The sequence below is a fragment of the Ciconia boyciana genome, chromosome 4 (genome assembly GCF_034638445.1).
Source record: "Ciconia boyciana chromosome 4, ASM3463844v1, whole genome shotgun sequence".
NCBI classification, from domain to species: Eukaryota; Metazoa; Chordata; class Aves; order Ciconiiformes; family Ciconiidae; genus Ciconia; species Ciconia boyciana.
Genome location: NC_132937.1, coordinates 463,490 through 469,811, shown reverse-complemented (window position 1 = coordinate 469,811; position 6,322 = coordinate 463,490). Strand labels below are relative to the sequence as shown.

Below are 6,322 nucleotides of genomic sequence, written 5' to 3'. Positions count from 1 at the left end.
ACCTCAGCTTGGAGAAGGCAGTCACACCATTCCTGAGTTTTCGGGGGCTTTTATTTTTCCACACAAGCATCCCCCCGCACTTGAAGAACACCTCACCTAGCGTCTGCAAGGCTTCTGCTTCTTGTCTGACATCCCTTATTTACAAAGCAAACAATGTTCCTTTTAACACACATCATGCTAAGTTTATTAATGAAGAAAACAATCCCAGGGGGTCAACCCAGGGGACCCTTGAATCCTGCCAGCAAATATTCTTCAAATGCTCAATGCGTCAGATCCTCCAAAATGATATTTCACACAATTAAGTAAAAATAATATTTTCCTTTCGGCCTTTCCATCCGCTTTTGTGGAGAGCAGACAGAAATTATTTTCTTACTCTGCTCCCAGAGCAGAGATCTCTATGAAGCTGCATTTATTTGTTTAACATGATGATTTCATCCTAAATGTCTCAACAGCAAATAGTTGGTGTTTTAATAACATGTCTTTGAAAGAAGGGCTTAAGCAGTTATTTGTACGGGGAAAATGTGAAATAAGTGGCTCTCGGGAGAGATAGAAATGCCTGTTGTGATTAAGGGGGTGTAGGGAGGACCCTAAAATCCTCTCTGCCTGCCAGGGTAAGAACAGTGACTCCTGTGGCTCTGTTTCCTCGCAGCCACCAAGCTGAGCTGCTGCAGCAGACCGTGGGGATGAAAGTGGTCTGACCTTGTTATTAACAAGTGACTGATATGCCCTTTGCTCTCCAAAGCAAATGCTCTTAAACAAGTGGCCTGGTTTCGGCTGGGATAGAGTTAATTTTCTTCCTAAGTAGCTGGTATAGTGCTGTGCTTTGGATTTTAGTATGAGAATAATGTTGATAACACGCTGATGTTTTGGCTGTCGCTAAGCAGTATTTACATTGGTCAAGGACTTTTTTTTTCTTCAGCTCCCCATGCTCTGCCAGGTGCCCAAGAAGGGAGGGGGCACAGCCAGGAGTTGATCCAAACTGCCCAAAGGGCTACTCCATACCATATGATGTCATGCCCAGTATATAAACTGGGGAAGTTGGCCGGGGGGTAGCGATCGCTGCTCGGGGACTGGCTGGGCGTCAGTCAGCGGGTGGTGAGCGGTTGTATAATTTTTATTTTTTTTCCCTTCTTTTTTTCCCTCCCTTGGGTTTTGTTCCTCTCTCTCTCTCTCATTGTTTTCCTTCTCATTATAATTCATTATTATTATTATTATTATTATTTTATTCCAATTATTAAACTGTTCTTATCTCAACCCACGAGTTTTCTTACTTTTGCTCTTCCGATTCTCTCCCCCATCCCACCGGGGGGGAGTGAGCGAGCAGCTGCGTGGTGCTTAGTTGCCGACTGGGGCTAAACCACGACAGTCCTTTTTGGCGCCCAACGTGGGGCCCGAAGGGTTTGAGATAATGACAGATTAACCAGAGCGTATTAAGGAATTCAGATCTGTTAGCAGTTGTGGGACGTGATATTCATCCATCTGTTCCTAGCATTGGTTTACCTGATCTGCACCATGCTCATTTTTTTGCTGTACATGTTAAAGATCGGTGTTGGTTTTTGCAGTTTGCTGTGCTCTGCTTTAATTGGTGATGTTTTGCCTGTGAGATTTGTTATTAAAACAGTGACCTTGGGTTTATTTTGGTATCTAAGTGCTGTACTGAAACCCTTATTGTATGTCGGGTATCATCTTATGGAGACAATTCGCAATTATACCTCTTCCTCTGAGAGGTTTTTTATGGAGGAAATGCAGAATTGTACCTTCACTACTTTCTTCTACAATGCTTCCTCCTTCATTACAGTAACTTTTCAGTATTTTGAACAACCTTGGGTAGTTAAGATACTTCTATTGGTATTGCTTGGGAATATTGTTTCGATCTTGTCCAAGGTTAGTAAGCAATTTAAGAATATAATTCAGAGATCTGCCCCAAGGCCAGATAGTTATGAGTGGCAGGGTGTGTGGGATAGCATGGGCAAATGCCTAGGACGGTGGGCACCTCCAGTGTTTTGGAACTTCACCCCTGAACAAGTGCAGAATCCTGAAAAATTAGTAGACTATTTGGAAAAAGTATGTCGTCACCCTGGCAATTCTAGGGAGACACAAATCCCTGCAATGTGCTGGGGCCTGGCCCATGCCTACCGAGCCCTGTTCAACACTATTCAGAACCCTCAAGGATCCGGTGACAAAATGACAGACACCGCGGCTGCTCCAGCCCCCCCTGCAACAGGCACTGCGGCTGTTCCAATTACCCCTGCGACAGGCACTGAAACAGAGGAGCTAGATCATGCAGTAGCCCTTGGGCCAGTCCGGGCAGGGCAAGACGTAAAAAATGTGCTCTACACCACAGCCGGGGAGAATGGCCCTACCTGGAGCCTCTGGCAGAAAGCACCAGGGGAGACTCGAGGTCGACCCCTTGGGTTTTGGAGTCGGGGATACAGAGGATCTGAGGCCTGCTATACTCCAACTGAAAAAGAGATATTGGCAGCATGTGAAGGGGTTCGAGCTGCTTCAGAAGTGGTTGGTACTGAAGCACAACTCCTCTTGGCACCCCGACTGCCGGTGCTGGGCTGGATGTTCAAAGGGAGGGTCCCCTCTACACATCATGCAACTGATGCTACGTGGAGTAAGTGGGTTGCACTGATCACACAATGGGCTCGAATAGGAAACCCCAATCGCCCAGGGATCTTGGAAGTAATTATGGACTGGCCAGAAGGCAAAGATTTCGGAATATCGCCAGAGGAGGAGGTGACGTGTGCTGAGGAGGCCCCACTGTACAATAAACTGCCAGAAAATGAGAAGCAATACACCCTGTTCACTGATGGGTCCTGTTGTCTTGTGGGAAAGCATCGGAGATGGAAGGCTGCTGTATGGAGTCCTACACGACAAGTGGTAGAAACTGCTGAGGGAGAAGGGGAATCGAGCCAATTTGCAGAAGTAAAGGCCATCCAGCTGGCTTTAGACATTGCTGAACGAGAAAAGTGGCCAGTGCTCTATCTCTATACTGACTCATGGATGGTGGCCAATGCCCTGTGGGGGTGGCTACAGCAATGGAAGCAGAACAATTGGCAGCGCAGAGGCAAACCCATCTGGGCTGCTGCACTGTGGCAAGATATTGCTGCCTGGGTAGAGAACCTGGTTGAAAAAGTACGTCACGTAGATGCTCACGTACCCAAGAGTTGGGCCACTGAAGAACATCAGAACAACCAGCAGGTGGATCAGGCTGCTAAGACTGGAGTGGCTCAGGTGGATCTGGACTGGCAACATAAGGGTGAATTATTTATAGCTCGGTGGGCCCATGACACCTCAGGCCATCAAGGAAGAGATGCAACATATAGATGGGCTTGTGATCGAGGGGTGGACTTAACCATGGACACTATTGCACAGGTTATCCATGAATGTGAAACATGCGCTGCCATCCAGCAAGCCAAGCGGTTAAAGCCTCTGTGGTATGGAGGGCGATGGCTGAAATATAAATATGGGGAGGCCTGGCAGATCGATTATATCACACTGCCACAAACCTGCCAAGGCAAGCGCCATGTGCTTACAATGGTGGAAGCAACCACCGCATGGCTGGAAACATATCCTGTGCCCCATGCCACTGCCCGGAACACTATCCTGGGCCTTGAAAAGCAAGTCCTATGGCGACATGGCACCCCCGAAAGAATTGAGTCAGACAACGGGACTCATTTCCGAAACAACCTCATAGACACCTGGGCCAAAGAGCATGGCACTGAGTGGGTGTATCACATCCCCTATCATGCACCAGCCTCCGGGAAAATCGAAGGATACAATGGGCTGTTAAAGACTACACTGCGAGCAATGGGTGCTGGGACATTCAGACATTGGGATACACATTTAGCAAAGGCCACCTGGGTAGTCAACACTAGGGGATCTGCCAATCGAGCTGGCCCTGCCCAATCAAAACTGTTACGCACTGTCGAAGGGGATAAGGTCCCTGTAGTGCACATGAAAAACATGCTGGGGCAGACAGTCTGGGTTACTCCTGCCTCAGGCAAAGGCAAGCCCAGTCGTGGGACTGCTTTTGCTCAAGGACCCGGGTGCACTTGGTGGGTGATGCGAAAGGATGGGGAAGTCCGCTGTGTACCTCAAGGGGATGTGATTTGGGGTGAGAATAGCCAATGAACTAAATGGTATGATGTTAATTGCTATATAATACTGTGTGTCATCACTTTTATGGTTGCTATACACCATATCAATGGTATTTCAATAAGGATCACCCAGATTAGTGAAGAATGAACTTCGATGAAAGCAAGCAAAGTGCAGCGGTGATGGAACCAGAACTGGCTTCAGCATGCAACAGTCCACCACCACAGACCATCTCTCCTGCCATGAAGGACTCTTATGGCAGATGGAGCCCAAAGCTATGGACTAAATGAACTTAATAAACATTTTAGAAGGATGGCCCATGGACCAAGGGAATGATATCTGTGTGTACATATATATATATATATATCAAGAGACAGGAAAAGTGGTGGTGATTAATTGTATTAGAAAGGGTAGAACCTGGGCATGACGTAAATGGTATAGAATAAGGGGTGGATACAAACAGGGGAGAGCGCGAACGCAGTCCCCCACTACCACAAATTATGCAGTCGAGTTTCCCGCATTTGGGGAAATCGCAGGGGTCAGCACACCCGGAGTGCAGGGGATGAGCCTCGCCGTGGGAAAACCACCTGCCTGATCATGGTGTCTCCCCTGCCAGGTAAGTAAAAGGACTGTTGTGGTTTAGCCCCAGCCGGCAGCTAAGCACCACGCAGCTGCTTGCTCACTTCCCCCCGGTGGGATGGGGGAAAGAATCAGAAGAGCAAAAGTAAGAAAACTCGAGGGTTGAGATAAGAACAGTTTAATAATTGGAACAAAATAATAATAATAATAGTAACGAATTATAATGAGAAGGAAAACAATGAGAGAGAGAGAGAGAGGAACAAAACCCAAGGGAGGGAAAAAAAGGAAAAAAAAAAAAAAAAATTATACAACTGCTCACCACCCGCTGACCAACGCCCAGCCAGTCCTCGAGCAGCGATCCCTACCCCCCGGCCAACTCCCCCAGTTTCTATACTGGGCATTACATTATATGGTATGGAATAGCCCTTTGGCCAGTTTGGATCAACTGTCCTGGCTGTGCCCCCTCCCATTTCTTGGGCACCTGGCAGAGCATGGGGAGCTGAAAGGAAAAAAAGCCCTTGACCAATGTAAATACCGCTTAGCGACAGCCAAAACATCAGCCTGTTATCTATATTATTGTCATATTAAAATCCAAAGCACAGCACTGTACCTGCTACTAGGAAGAAAATTAACTCTATCCCAGCCGAAACCAGGACAACAAGGTAAAGGATCTGCTATTTGTGCAGAACAGTTTGATTATGAAAGCAATAAACTAATTATAAATAGATTTGAACTATCTGGTGAGCCCAGTGTGGTGGTTAGCAGAGAAAAATGTGTGCTGAGATGGCTAAAATTAAAGTTTGACGGGAGCATTTCTTCGTTAGCTGGATTTCCCAGTGGTCAAAGAGTCCCTGAAATGTCCATACACACCTATTATCTCTGCAGAGGCATGTCTCCAGGAATGCCTTGTGCAAAGCGGATCTCACAAACATTGGTGTACATACCGACTTTAGAAAACCAGCCAACAGTTTTGGAAATTGGTGCTGCAAGGTACCAAATGAGGAGCTTCTCTCCCAAAAGGTGTGGCAATATTAAATCTCAGATGTATGTCATCTGGATTCTTTTCTTCAGCTTGGAAAATGTTTCACATCTGTTGTTTTGTTTTCAACTGAATGAATAATTATTCAACTGGTTCTTAATTTAGCATCTCTGCTGTTGAGCAAACACACGTCTAGCCACAGCAACTGGGCCAAGTTCAAATCTGGATCAGGGGCCTGGGGTAGGCTCTGTTTTTTATTTACATATACACTTTTGAGAGTGACAGATTCAGTGTCATTTGATTTTGGTCAATATTTCTACATTCTCTTGGGATTTACAGAATCACAGAATTGTATAGGTTGGAAAAGACCTTTAAGATCATCGAGTCCAACCATAAACCTAACACTGCCAAGACCACCACTACACCATGTCCCTAAGCATCTCATCCAAATGGCTTTCAAATACCTCCAGGGATGGCGACTCAACCACTTCCCTGGGCAGCCTGATCCAATGCTTGATAACCCTTTCAGTAAAGAAATTTTTCCTAATATCCAGTCTAAACCTCCCCTGGCGCAACTTGAGGCCATTTCCTCTTGTCCTATCACTTGTTACCTGGGAGAAGAGACCGACCCCACCTCTCTACAACCTCCTTTCAGAGAGT

At 46.5% G+C, this 6,322-nt stretch overlaps 1 non-coding gene across 1 annotated transcript; it reads right to left on the bottom strand.

Moving 5' to 3' along the window:
• Positions 1–4,564: 4,564 nt before the first annotated feature.
• Positions 4,565–4,728, bottom strand: LOC140651533 (U1 spliceosomal RNA). Its single transcript, XR_012042428.1, has one exon. It is a non-coding gene; the product is annotated as a U1 spliceosomal RNA (small nuclear RNA).
• Between the last annotated feature and the right edge of the window lie 1,594 nt (positions 4,729–6,322).